Genomic DNA, 15,553 nt, shown 5'->3' on the forward strand with positions numbered 1-15,553 from the left:
AAGCATCTCTGGGAACTCCTTCAAGACTGTTGGAAGACCATTTCCAGTGACTACCTCTTGAAGCTCATCAACAGAATGCCAAGAGTGTGCAAAGCAGTAATCAAAGCAAAAGGTGGCTACTTTGAAGAACCTAGAATATAAGACACATTTTCAGTTGTTTCACACTTTTTTGTTAATTATATAATTCCACATGTGTTAATTCATAGCTTTGATGCCTTCAGAGTGAATCTACAATTTTCATAGTCATGAAAATAAAGCAAACTCTTTGAATGAGAAGGTGTGTCCAAACTTTGGTCTGTACAGCCATGGCTAAAAATTTTGAGAATGACACAAATAATAATTTTTACAAAGTCTACTGCTTCATTTTTTCTAATGGCAATTTGCATATACTCCAGAATGTTATAAAGAGTGATCAGCTTAACAGCAATTACTTGCAAAGTCGATATTTGCCTAGAAAATGAACTTTATCCCCCAAAACACATTTCAACATCATTGCAGCCCTGCCTTAAAAGGACCAGCTAACATCATTTCAGTGATTGCTCCATTAACACAGGTGTGGGTGTTGATGAGGACAGGGCTGGAGATCAATCTGTCATGATTAAGTAAGAATGACACCACTGGACACTTTAAAAGGAGGCTGGTGCTTGGCATCATTGTTTCTCTTCTGTTAACCATGGTTATCTCTAAAGAAACACGTGCAGTCATCATTGCACTGCACAAAAATGGCCTAACAGGGAAGAGTATCGCAGCTAGAAAGATTGCACCTCAGTCAACAATCTATCGCATCATCAAGAACTTGAAGGAGAGAGGTTCCCTTGTTGCCAAAAAGGCTCCAGGGCGCCCAAGAAAGACCAGCGAGCGCCAGGACCGTCTCTTAAAAGTGCTTCAGCTGTGGGATCGGACTACCAGCAGTGCAGAGCTTGCTCAGGAATGGCAGCAGGCAGGTATGAGTGCATCTGCACGCACTGTGAGGCGGAGACTCTTGGAGCAAGGCCTGGTCTCGAGGGCAGCAAAGAAGCCACTTCTCTCCAGAAAAAACATCACGGACAGACTTATATTCTGCAAGAGGTACAGGGAGTGGACTGCTGAGGACTGGGGTAAAGTCATTTTCTCTGATGAATCCCCTTTTCGATTGTTTGGGACATCTGGAAAACGGCTTATTCGGAGAAGACCAGGTGAGCGCTACCACCAGTCTTGTCTCATGCCAACTGTCAAGCATCCTGAAACCATTCATGTGTGGGGTTGCTTCTCAGCCAAGGGAATGGGCTCTCTCTCAGTCTTGCCTAAAAACACAGCCATGAATAAAGAATGGTACCAGAATGTCCTCCAAGAGCAACTTCTCCCAACCGTCCAAGAGCAGTTTGGTGATCAACAATGCCTTTTTCAGCATGATGGAGCACCTTGCCATAAAGCAAAGGTGATAACTAAATGGCTCAGGGAACAAAACATAGAGATTTTGGGACCATGGCCTGGAAACTCCCCAGATCTTAATCCCATTGAGAACTTTTGGTCAATCATCAAGAGACGGGTGGACAAACAAAAACCTTCAAATTCAGACAAAATAAAAGCATTGATTTTGCAAGAATGGACTGCTATCAGTCAGGATTTGATCCAGAAGTTGATTGAGAGCATGCCAGGGAGAATTGCTGAGGTCCTGAAGAAGAAGGGTCAACACTGCAAATATTGACTTGCTGCATTAACTCATTCTAACTGTCAATATAACCTTTTGTTACTCATAATATTGTTGCAATTATATTTCTGTATGTGATAAAAACATCTGACAAACACACATAAAAACCAGAGGGCAGCAGATCATGTGAAAATATATTTGTCATTCTCAAAACTTTTGGCCATGACTGTACTGTATACATGTAATCGATATTATACAGCGTATTACATATTTACAATTTATTACAGTTTTTTGTGTTCTAAAGTTGTATTCCTATAAATCGATATGTTCTATCTAAATATCTTGATTATTGGATCATAGAAATTATTAAATGTCTGATGTTCACATTGTACTACAATAAATTTTTCACTTAAATATAAGCAATATATGTCGGAGTCATGGAGTCGGAGCCGGTGTAAGGGAAATTGAGGAGTCGGAGTTGCAGGTTTGGCTTACCGACTCCACAGCCCTGGCTAGGTGTACGGAGCGGAGCCGTGTGTGTACGAGGTGTACGGAGCGGAAACCTGTATACACTATATACACCTGTATTCCCCCAGCTTCAGTCGCAGACTCCTGTGTACACTGTATACACTCGTATACCCCCAGCTTCAGTCACAGACCCCTGTGTACAATGTATACACATGTTTACCCCCAGCTTCGTTCGCAGACTCCTGTGTACGCTGTATACACCCGTATACCCCCAGCTTCGGTCACAGACCCCTCTGTGTACGCTGTATACACCCGTATACCCCCATCTTTGGTCACAGACCCCTCTGTGTATTCTGTATACACCCGTATGCCCCCAGCTTCGGTCGCAGGCCCCTCAGTGTGCACTGTATGAACCAGTATACCCCCAGTCAGTCAGACACCTCGCTGTACGCTGTATACACCTGTAATCACACCAGCTTTGGTCACAGACCCCTGTGTGTAGGCTGTACACACTCGTATATCCCCAGCTTTGGTCGCAGACTCCTGTGTAAGCTGTATACCCCCCAGCTTCGGTCGCAGCCCCCTGTGTATGCTGTTTACACCCATATACCCCCAGCTTCGGTAACAGCCCCCTGTGTACGCTGTATACACCCATATACCCCCAGCTTTGGTCGCAGACCCCTGTGTACGCTGTATACCCCCAGTTTCGGTTACAGACACCTCTGTGTACTCTGTATACACCCGTATACCCCCAGCTTCGGTAACAACCCCCTGTGTACGCTGTATACCCCCAGCTTTGGTCGCAGACCCCTCAGTGTGCACTGTATACACCCGTATACCCCAGCTTCGGTAACAAACCCCTGTGTACACTGTATACACCTGTATACCCCCAGGTTTGGTTGCAGACCCCTCAGTGTACGCTGTATACACCCCCTATCTGTGCTGATGGGGAAACACGGACATGAGAGGAGCACCGTAGGTCAAATAGGGGACTCGTGGCATCTGTGAAAAACATGATAAGTCATGTGAAGGGGCCGTACAGTCACATAATAGGAAACAGCAGAATTGCCATCTTTTTCTACATCCCACCTCGCAAACAGCAGAATAAAAACAAGTCCTACATGTCCCCCAAACTACTCTGCTAAATTCCCTCTGGCTCCGTTGCCGATGGTTCAGGCTCCCTGATGGTTATTCACTTTGCAGCTATAATATAAGGTGAAGCCACAAGACCTCTGCAGCCCAGTGCTGAGACTGACTGAAACCCCCAGAGCCACAAGACCACTACAGCCCAGTTCTGAGACTGACTGAGAACCCCGGAGCCACAAGACCACTGCAGCCCAGTGCTGAGACTGACGGAGACCCCTGGAGCCACAAGATGACTGCAGCCCAGTGCTGAGACTGACGGAGAACCCCGGAGCCACAAGACCACTGCAGCCCAGTGCAGAGACTGACGGAGACCCCCGGAGCCACAAGACCACTGCAGCCCAGTGCTGAGACTGACGGAGACCCCTGGAGCCACAAGATGACTGCAGCCCAGTGCTGAGACTGACGGAGAACCCCGGAGCCACAAGACCACTGCAGCCCAGTGCAGAGACTGATGGAGACCCCCGGAGCCACAAGACCACTGCAGCCCAGTGCAGAGACTGACGGAGACCCCTGGAGCCACAAGACAACTGCAGCCCAGTGCTGAGACTGACGGAGAACCCCGGAGCCACAAGACCTCTGCAGCCCAGTGCTGAGACTGACGGAGACCCCCAGAGCCACCAGACACCTTCAGCCCAGTGCTGAGACTGACTGAAACCCCCAGAGCCACAAGACCACTGCAGCCCAGTGCTGAGACTGACGGAGACCCCTGGAGCCACAAGACAACTGCAGCCCAGTGCTGAGACTGACGGAGAACCCCGGAGCCACAAGACAACTGCAGCCCAGTGCTGAGACTGACGGAGAACCCCGGAGCCACAAGACCACTGCAGCCCAGTGCTGAGACTGACGGAGACCCCCGGAGCCACAAGACCACTGCAGCCCAGTGCAGAGACTGACGGAGACCCCTGGAGCCACAAGACAACTGCAGCCCAGTGCTGAGACTGACGGAGAACCCCGGAGCCACAAGACCTCTGCAGCCCAGTGCTGAGACTGACGGAGACCCCCAGAGCCACAAGACCACTGCAGCCCAGTGCAGAGACTGACGGAGAACCCCGGAGCCACAAGACCTCTGCAGCCCAGTGCTGAGACTGACGGAGACCCCCAGAGCCACCAGACACCTTCAGCCCAGTGCTGAGACTGACTGAAACCCCCAGAGCCACAAGACCACTGCAGCCCAGTGCTGAGACTGACGGAGACCCCTGGAGCCACAAGACAACTGCAGCCCAGTGCTGAGACTGACGGAGAACCCCGGAGCCACAAGACAACTGCAGCCCAGTGCTGAGACTGACGGAGAACCCCGGAGCCACAAGACAACTGCAGCCCAGTGCTGAGACTGACGGAGACCCCTGGAGCCACAAGACCACTGCAGCCCAGTGCTGAGACAGGCAGAGACCTCCCGGAGCCACAAGACCCCTGCAGCTTAGTGCTGAGACTGGCAGAGAAGCCTGGAGTCACAAGAACACTGCAGGCCAGTGCAAAGAGTGGCAGAGACCCCCAGAGCCACAAGACCCTTTGTCAGGGATTTTTTATGTTCCAATTAGAAATCGTCCAGACCTGAATAAGTAAGATGTTTCTTTATTGGACATGCTGGCACGGAGAGAGAGAATGACAGCCACACTAGGTGTGGGCCGTCCCCTGTCTAACTCAATACATATTCTTAAGAGTTTAAATAGGAAAAGAAGGCGTTGAAAACACTACATTTGCAAGAAAAATAGTACATGCAATTAGAATAAGCGTAGCTGTTAATCCTTATCTACGTTACCAGAGAAGTCATGCAAGATAAGGAAAACCAGCTAACGTTCACAAAAAGTAACACCCAAAGGTAACACCCATATGTTCACAATACGTAAGCTAAAAAGAGTTTCAAAGTCTAGGCAAAATAAATGGCTTATGCAATCATGTGTGCATGTATACTGTGGATGCACGCATATATATATATATATATATACATACACATGCACATAAAAGAAAGAACTTTATTACAATTATTATAACATTCCCTCATCTTGTAGTAAAATCATCTATCTGTACACATTGGGGACAGATTTCTTTTTGTCAGATTTCACAGAACATCTTCATATAATATAGATGGAGAGTAATATGTTCAGTATATTTATCATTAAGTCCCAACATTTTCATTCTTCCAAGGTCTCCATTCCTTGATACATAGGTTTTGTTATGGCAGAGTCAATCAGTCTTTGAACAAGTCCTCTAATGCATAGAATAGCACAGCGTCCACAAACAATCAGCACTCCGGCCACGATGGTAAGAGATGTCAACACAGAAGTGAATAATCCGGACCATTTCCCAAACCATCCTTCAGTCCAGGAATATGTCGTCATATCCAGAGTTCTCTGCTAATTCATTAGGCAGTCAGTCCATCAAGAGCTTTGGAGATACTTCCATCAGGATCTGTATCAGGGATAAACGTGCAACAAAAATCCTCCAAACATTTTATATTCACCTCCCTTTTCTGCTAAGAACTTGTCTAATGCCATCCTATTCTACCAAGCCATGAGAGGAGTTGGTCCTAATTGCTCAGCTATCCCTTTAACTGCGTCTCGGGTATAATTAGCAAATCTCTGCTGGTTATAGTATAAGTAGTTTATCCAATCTACATTCATTTTTATAATCACCCACCAAATTATGGATTCCCACCCGGCTGCTACCTGGATCCTAGCCTTGTACTCGGTGGTCACTCCCCTGGGAACTCCAATGTCATCTATGTAGATACTAGAATGGAAGGATCCTTGCGGAGTTTCACGCTTCTGTCTCTTCCACTACGTACCTTTGGCCATATCCCTGTTGACAACAGGTGGAACGGAATGATTAGCTGGACCACCGCACAATCCCCTCGGGAACCATGTGGTAGTCTGGCTCTTATCCTTTATCACCGCATAACCACCATATATCCGCTCTCAGGGTAGTGTGGTCTGACCATATGGCTGAGTACTTGGCCCTGTGGGAGACAATGATCCATTCTCTACAAGAGTCGCCTTGGAGCTCTCCGAAGTCGTGTCCATGCCCTGGAAGACTAAAACAAGTATAGTTACTAGGATTAGCAATCACCTGTGGTGGGACATCCGGTTTCTCTAGTGGAGGATATAAAAATGATAACATTTTACATTTTCCTTCCCTTTCTGAGCAGTTATAAGTTTTACCATACAACTTAAATTTTTTTTAAGGTTTTTGCAATATATTTAAGCCATTCTAACCATTCATTCTTCTCACAGCCTCTCTCTAGAGCTAGTTTATCTTCATAAGTTAGGTTAGACAATCTAACTATGAACCCTATGGACTCTGTTATGGTTCTCTCTGGCGTACCTTCCTTGGGTCTATGTATGCTATTATTCTGAACTTCTATGTAGAAATGTCCTATTGGGTCTGTTCCTGACATATCAGCTCCTAAACCTTTGATCCCTCATCTTAGGGTTTTTTAAAAGTTCTCAGTAGCTGATTACAATTATTCTTATTTGTGTAAGGGGATCTCCTTTCTCCTAATGGAGAATCAGGCTTTAAAATCTATGTAGCCATAAGGCTTATACCTATAGTCTCGGGCTGCAGTTGTCCACGCTGCTTTACTCCAGTCACACACATACATCCCCTCTGCTATTAGAGCTCATAACACAAGCATACTTATCAGACTGCTAGTTTCACAGCTTGTTCCCTGTCTCTGCATCATTTATACAACAGACAGAAATCCACTAACATGGCGGCCTCCTGCCCGATTTCAAAAGTAGGATTTAAAGTCTTAAATCTGAAACCATTCTACCACCCTGGACTTTCCTCTCCTGCTGGGTCTATTACCCTCCACTCTCCCATCACTATGGTCACGAAGAATATACCTGTGGCTAACCCTGATGTACACATCCTAGATCTGACCGTCTTGTCCGGGAAGGGGGATGAATGGGAGACTTCACCAGTTTGAGACAAGCTTTCCCTTGTGGAAAACCTCCCTTTGTAGCTGGACTTTGACAAGCAAGTCAGATCTTACTCTGTCCCTACCTGTCTGACAAGTTTACAGTGTGAGAGATGGATCCAGGAATCTTGACCGCAGTAGGAGAAGTCGACAGGACTTGGTAAGGACCTTCCCACTTAGGATGGTGCGGGTGTTTCTTCTTTATCACCTTCACAAGGACCCAGTCTGCAGGTTTCACGATCTCAGGTTTTGTTAGTGGGTTTCCTGGAACAAAACTACGAGTAGAAACTTCTTTGTGAGTTAATATCTTAGCCATATATTCTGCTAATGTACAATCAACTTCCTCATCTATCCTTCTAAAGGATTTTAGCTGAGGTAACAGAAAAGATCTCTCATATATAACTTCAAAGGGTGTTACCCCTACAGATGTCCGTGTGACATACATATTTAGTACAACCAATAGGAAACAGTACAACCAATCTTTCCTGTTTCCTGCATGGTCTTTGTCAACCTATTTTTCAAGATCCCACTGTGTCTCTCCACCAGTCCGGCTGACTGAGGATGACAGGCACAGCGGTTTCCCAACTCAATTGACAATGCTTTAGGTAATAATAACATTACTTAGTTTACTATATATTTTCTGGAACCCCAAATCTGGGTATGATTTCCAATAGAAGGGCCTTCGGTACCATTAATGCATCAGGGTGGACAGCTTCAATCCACCTGCTGAAAGCATCCATAATAACAAGGCAGCACTTTTTCCCTCACACTTGTTCAATAAAATCCATACAAATGTGTTGGAATAAGTATTCAGGGTGAGGACATTGTCCTCTCTCTGGTCTCAGGTTCCCTTAGGAATAATTTTTTTGCACAAGTAATGCAGATTAAACAAAAAATTTTTAATAGTTAGTAAAGTCATAAATCATAAATACGTAAGATATGACCTCTACCACCCCTCCTGTTGAGACATAGCTTATGCCATGGCTCAATACTGTGACATATCTTAGGAGGTCACTGGGCAGTTTATACATATAGGTCATCTGTAAAGATAACCCCTTTTGTTACCAATTTGTTTGTATTCTTTTTTTAATGCCAATAGCATGTCATCCACATATAAGAGCATCTGGCTCCTTCTGGTGACTCACATTGAGCTAGGTTAGCCGATTTTACCTGGAAACAATAGTAGGTGATTCACAGTTCCCCTGTGGGATTCCGGTGAATGTATACCTGCTCCCCTTATATGTGAGTACAAACCAAACCTGGCTATCTGGATGTACCAGGATGCTGAAGACATTACTGTAAAGACCTTATGTTCCGGCCTCCAGTCATTCAGCAGAGTATGGGGGTCTGGCACTGTGGGGGCTCTTGGAATCACAGCCTCGGTTACAGATGGGGGCGCCCTCCCTACTGGAAACAAGGCTGTGTTACAAGGTGAGCTGGACAGAGTATAATCACCCCTATTATCGATCCCACATCTGTAGGTCATGAGGACCACAAAGATTCTGGGTATGTGGTCAATTCTTCCTCTAATTCTAGGAAAGGATCAGCATTTCTCACTCGTTCCCCTGCCTTCCTGCAGGTGGACACTGGGTTTAGAAATGGTGTTCCACTTTAGTACTTGTGACCATACCTGCAGTCTGGCATTGTAAAATGAGCCATCACCCAAATCCTCCCATCGTTACTTTCCTTACACTCCAACAAAATCACCAAGGAATTTCCATGATCTACCTTACATCTGGAGAGGGAAACATGTGGCTCGGGGCCTCTAAAAAGCAAAAACAACAATTTAATTTGTTCTGACAGATTACAACTGATAGTAGAAACAAAATAGGAGAGAGGAGGGGGCGCTCCTGGTGTGATACCCGGTGGTCAAATAGAGTAGGTTAAGAACAAAGTCCACTAACCTGCCGTGGTTATGCTGCCAGAATAACCACGTTTGCAGAGCCTGCTGTGCTTATCGTGCACCATTCGTCATCCTGGCTTCCAGGTTCCAAGGTTAGCCGGTCACAAGGGGCGTCACGTGATGCTGATGTCAACACAGGTCCTCCGACTTTCAGGCCTTGCAGGATGGTTGGAAGCCTGCTGGGTCCGTGCTGCACCAAGCCGCTCACCCAAGAAGGGTGTAAAATGATGCATCACCTGATAAAGGTGCATTCACTGCCGAAAAGCTTTGTGAGGACATAATGACCAAGTAAAGAAGTTTCTTTTCCATCCAACACAAGTGTCTGTCTTGGTCTGAGCGCCCTAATCAGCCATTCTTCTCTTTCCTTGTAGTTTACAACTGGCGACACAGTTCCCTTATGATCCCAGTATAGAGTGTCCAAGAACACTCCACAGGCAGAGACACAGCGTCGGACTGGAGCACCTCAGGCCCACCAGAGAAAATCATTCTTGGGGCCCACTATGTAGCTACATAGAAATAAATACAAGACCACCAATTGTGTGGTAAGACACGCTAATATCAGGGTATAATATAAGGTAGTACACGTCTTAATTATGTAGCAGGGGTTGGGGTAGAATCATAGAGGGGTAGCCCTAGAATATAATGTAGCCTCCCTCATAAAATATAATGCAACCCCCTCATAAGGTATAACACAGGCCCCACCATAGAATGTAATGTAGCACCCTCATAGGGCGTAATGCAGCCCCCCCATATAGTATAATACAGCACCAACACAGAGTATAATGCAGCCTCCCCATAGAGAATACTGTAGCCCCCTAATAGGGCATAATGCTGCCCCCTCATATAGTATGATGTAGCCCCCCAGAATATAATGTAGTCCCCTGAGAGAATAATGCCGCCCCACCACAGAATATAATGCAGCCCCCCATAGAGTATACTGTAGCCCCCTCATATAGTATGATGTAGCCCCCCAGAATATAATGTTGTCCCCTGAGAATAATGCAGTCCCCATCAGAATATAATGTAGCCCCCTCATAAAGTATAATGCAGCCCCTCTCCACCCCATCATTGTCCTCATCACCACCTCCATCATTTCCTTCTCCCCCACCATCCCTATCATTCTCCCCACCACTGCTCATTCCATCACCTCAATCATTGCCTCCTCCCCACCATCATTGTCCATTTTATCACCTCCATCATTGCCTCCCCCACCACCATCATTGCCCATCACCTCCATGATTGCCTCCCCCACCGCCATCATTGCCCATCACCTTCATTATTGCCTCTCCCCACCACCATCATTGCCCATCACCTCCATTATTGCCTCCCCCACCTCAATCATTGCATCCCCACCTCCATCATTGTCCATCACCTCCATCATTGCCTCCCCACCAATCATTGCCCATCACCTCCATCATTGCCTCCCCCACCATCATTGTCCATCACCTCCATCATTGCCTCCCCCACCACTATCATTGCCCATTACCTCCATCATTGTCCATCACCTCCATCATTGCCCATCACCTCCATCATTGCCTCTCCCACCGCCATCATTGCCCATCACCTCCATTATTACCTCCCCCCACCACCATCATTGCCCATCACCTCCATTATTGCCTCCCCCACCAATATCATTGCCCATCACCTCCATCATTGTCTCCCCCACTGCCATCATTGCCTCCCCCACCAATATCATTGCCCATCACCTCCATCATTGTCTCCCCCACTGCCATCATTGCCCATTACCTCCATCATTGTCCATCACCTCCATCATTACCCATCCCCTCCATCATTACCCATCACCTCCATCATTGGCCATCACCTCCATCATTGCCTCCTCACCGCCATCATTGCCCATCACCTCCATTATTGCTTCCCCATCAATATCATTGGCCATCACCTCCATCATTGTCTCCCCCACTGCCATCATTGCCCATTACCTCCATCATTGTCCATGACCTCCATAATTGCCCATCACCTCCATTATTGCCTCCCCCCACCACCACCATTGCCCATCACCTCCATTATTGCCTCCCCCCAACAATAACATTGCCCATCACCTCCAGTATTGTCTCCCCCACTGCCATCATTGCCTCCCCCCACCAATATCACTGCCCATCACCTCCATCATTGCTTCCCCCACTAATATCATTGCCCATCACCTCCATCATTGTCTCCCCCACTGCTATCATTGATCATCACCTCCATCATTGCTTCCCCCACCAATATCATTGCCCATCACCTCCATCATTGCCTCCCACCACCCCTCACACACACACACATACACACAGCACCGGTCCGCATCACTCACTCACATAGCAACTCATCACTCTCACACACACAGCACCACATACACACACAGGCACACAGCACCACATACACACACAGGCACACAGCACAACTCACCTCCCCGCAGCAGCAGCAGCAGCACATCCCGGAAGCCTCTTTCTCTCTGGCAGCTTTCCCTCTGATACAGAACGCTGGATGATGATGTCATCCCGCTGGGCTGTCACAGACAGGAAACGCCCAGAAAGCAGGAAGCCGGGAAGTGCTGCTGCTGCGGGGAGGTGTGATGTGCTGTGTGCCTGTGTGTGTGTGTGGTGCTGTGTGTGTGAGAGTGATACGGTGATGTGTGTGTGGTGCTGTGTGTGTGAGTGATACGGTGCTGTGTGTGTGGTGCTGTGTGTGTGGTGCTGTGTGTGAGAGTGATAAGGTGCAGTGTGTGTGGTGCTGTGTGTGAGAGTGATACGGTGCTGTGTGTGTGGTGCTGTGTGTGAGAGTGATACGGTGCAGTGTGTGTGGTGCTGTGTGTGAGAGTGATACGGTGCAGTGTGTGTGGTGCTGTGTGTGAGAGTGATACGGTGCAGTGTGTGTGGTGCTGTGTGTGAGAGTGATACGGTGCTGTGTGTGTGGTGCTGTGTGTGAGAGTGATACGGTGCTGTGTGTGTGGTGCTGTGTGTGTGAGAGTGATACGGTGATGTGTGTGTGGTGCTGTGTGTGTGAGTGATACGGTGCTGTGTGTGTGGTGCTGTGTGTGTGAGAGTGATACGGTGATGTGTGTGTGGTGCTGTGTGTGTGAGTGATACGGTGCTGTGTGTGTGGTGCTGTGTGTGTGAGAGTGATACGGTGCTGTGTGTGTGGTGCTGTGTGTGTGAGAGTGATACGGTGCAGTGTATGTGGTGCTGTGTGTGAGAGTGATACGGTGCAGTGTGTGTGGTGCTGTGTGTGAGAGTGATACGGTGCTGTGTGTGTGGTGCTGTGTGTGAGAGTGATACGGTGCAGTGTGTGTGGTGCTGTGTGTGAGAGTGATACGGTGCTGTGTGTGTGGTGCTGTGTGTGAGAGTGATACGGTGCTGTGTGTGTGGTGCTGTGTGTGAGAGTGATACGGTGCAGTGTGTGTGGTGCTGTGTGTGAGAGTGATACGGTGCAGTGTGTGTGGTGCTGTGTGTGAGAGTGATACGGTGCAGTGTGTGTGGTGCTGTGTGTGAGAGTGATACGGTGCTGTGTGTGTGGTGCTGTGTGTGAGAGTGATACGGTGCAGTGTATGTGGTGCTGTGTGTGAGTGATACGGTGCAGTGTGTGTGGTGCTGTGTGTGAGAGTGATACGGTGCAGTGTGTGTGGTGCTGTGTGTGAGAGTGATACGGTGCAGTGTGTGTGGTGCTGTGTGTGTGAGTGATACGGTGCTGTGTGTGTGGTGCTGTGTGTGAGAGTGATACGGTGCTGTGTGTGTGGTGCTGTGTGTGAGAGTGATACGGTGCAGTGTGTGTGGTGCTGTGTGTGAGAGTGATACGGTGCTGTGTGTGTGGTGCTGTGTGTGAGAGTGATACGGTGCTGTGTGTGTGGTGCTGTGTGTGAGAGTGATACGGTGCAGTGTGTGTGGTGCTGTGTGTGAGAGTGATACGGTGCAGTGTGTGTGGTGCTGTGTGTGAGAGTGATACGGTGCAGTGTGTGGTGCTGTGTGTGAGAGTGATACGGTGCAGTGTGTGTGGTGCTGTGTGTGTGAGTGATACGGTGCTGTGTGTGTGGTGCTGTGTGTGAGAGTGATACGGTGCAGTGTGTGTGGTGCTGTGTGTGAGAGTGATACGGTGATGTGTGTGTGGTGCTGTGTGTGTGTGAGAGTGATACGGTGCTGTGTGTGTGGTGCTGTGTGTGTGAGAGTGATACGGTGCTGTGTGTGTGGTGCGGTGCTGGGGATGGGCTGCCCACTATTAAAGAGGAATGGTATTCACGCCTCTCTACGCCCATAGGGGCGTGGAGAAGCGTGAATATTAATTTCGTTTTAGCAGCGCGGACAGGAACTTGTCTCCTGCTGCTGCTAGCTGGCACAGGGTGGGCCCCCTTGACTCAGGGGCCCCATACCCACTGACTTGGGGGCCCTCGAGCAGTGGGGGCCCTTGGAGCAGTGGGGCCCTAGGCACTTGCTGGCCAGTAAGCCAGCAGGTGTCAGTGCCTGGGCCCACCGGAGAATCCTCCGGTTCTCCGGTGGGCCAGTCCGAGCCTGCGTAGACAATGGTCCTCTGTGGCTTACCACTTGCTCCTTTTACCACTATGCAGGCAGCAGACAGTCCAATAGTCGGTATCTCTTCTGGATGTACTAAGGTTCTAGTGCTGCTGCTGAATCAACAAGAAAAGTGACCTCATGGCTTCCCACAAGGACGGTTACATCTGGAAATACAGTGTTCTATAAATGTATTTCTACTTTAGCCAAATTAAATATTTCCTCTCATTACACATTTCTTGTACCAAATTTTCACTTTTTATCAAAGTAGTTTACCATCAAATACAACCCATCTGTCAGGGGACACACTCAGCTCTTCTAGTGGCCCCTTCTTATCTTAAAACCACAACCACATTCCACAACAATCCTCAGGCTCACAGCTTATCTCCCACCTCAGGACTGTTTGCTCTGGGTGGTGCCGTTTCCTAGTTTTTCAAGATTAAAAAGACAATGTCAGGGATATAGAATGTTTACTCTCTATTTGTTATAATATGTAAGAGTTGGGCCTATAAGTTACCAATAAGGACACATTGCACATCTGATCTGAAGACTGTTCTCTCTGGGTACCTGATGAGGAAGGACCATATCCGGTCTCATTCCAGGGATACCTTCTTGGTACAGTCTTAATAACTTTCCAGCCATCAGATGAAATGGTCAATAACAATTCTGCCTTAAGGGCCTGTCACACTAAGCGATATCGCTAGCAATATCGCTATAACGTCACTGGTTTTTATGACGTTATAGCGATATTGCTAGCGATATCACTGTCTGATACTTACCTCCGACCGCTCCCCCGCTGGTTATCGCTGATCGCGCGAGAACGTCCTGGACCGTTTCTCGTCGTCAGCTTCCTGCTGGCGCCGACAAGCAACGCGTGGATGCGGGCGGGAGGACATCAGGATCGTCTCGTCTGACAGGTAAGTAATGACCCCCGACCCCTGCGATGTTGCTGGTGAGATCTGCCTGTGTGGCAGCTCACTAGCGACCACTTAGCGATGCACCAGCGATCCTGACCGCGTCATTTCGCTGGTCGGGATCGCTGGTGCATCGCTAAGTGTGACAGTACCTTTACAATGAGGACAAGACCTTAAAATATAGCTATGGGACAAAGTCCCATAAGGATGTTACATGAAATTCTTAAACACAAAAGACAAACAAGATGAGGACTATACACAATATAAACCCTGGAGCACAATGGATTTCTACCCACTTGTATGAAATCTAACAAATATCAGTGAAATTCATAAGTCAACAAGAAGATAATAAACCAGTAGCAACAATACAATTACTGCTACTAATATCCAGGATCTAAATAATCCTCACTGATTACACTATGTCCTAGGTATTCACCAGCTTGTATCTCTATATCGTGCCACCTCCGTCCGATGAAGGCCTGTAAGGGGCGAGTGTGACAACACAGTGTAATAATAACAAAGTGCCCCAAGGACTATGGCTACTGATATCACAAAGATACATATGCTCACAAGGACTTCTGACTAGTGCAAAGGCCCCTTTACATTTAGCGATGTAAGGATCGGTGGTGCATCGCTAAATGATCGCTAGTGAGCTGTCACACAGGCAGACCTCACCAGCAATGCAGCAGCGATGCAGTGGACAATACTTACCTTTCACACACAGCGATCCTGACGTCCTCCCGCCCGCCTCCACGAGTCGCTCTTCGGCACCAGCAGGAAGCCCCAGCAGGAAGCTGACGACGAGAAATGGAGCCGGACATTCTCGCGCGATCAGCGATGGACAGCGGGGGAGCCGGTCGGAGGTAAGTATCACACATAGCGATATCGCTACCGATATCACTATGTCACAAAATCGGTGACGTTATAGCGATATCGCTAGCGATATCGCTATGTGTAAAACCCCCTTTACAGTACAAACACACAACGATTTTCACAGTTAGGGACTGGACATACGCACATACACAGAGACATATAAGACAAGAGAGTAAAGTTCCCTCATACTCCTACAACCTGAAC

Source organism: Dendrobates tinctorius, unplaced genomic scaffold, assembly GCF_039654945.1.
Source record: "Dendrobates tinctorius isolate UK_male_01 unplaced genomic scaffold, ASM3965494v1 ptg000404l, whole genome shotgun sequence".
Classification (NCBI taxonomy): Eukaryota; Metazoa; Chordata; class Amphibia; order Anura; family Dendrobatidae; genus Dendrobates; species Dendrobates tinctorius.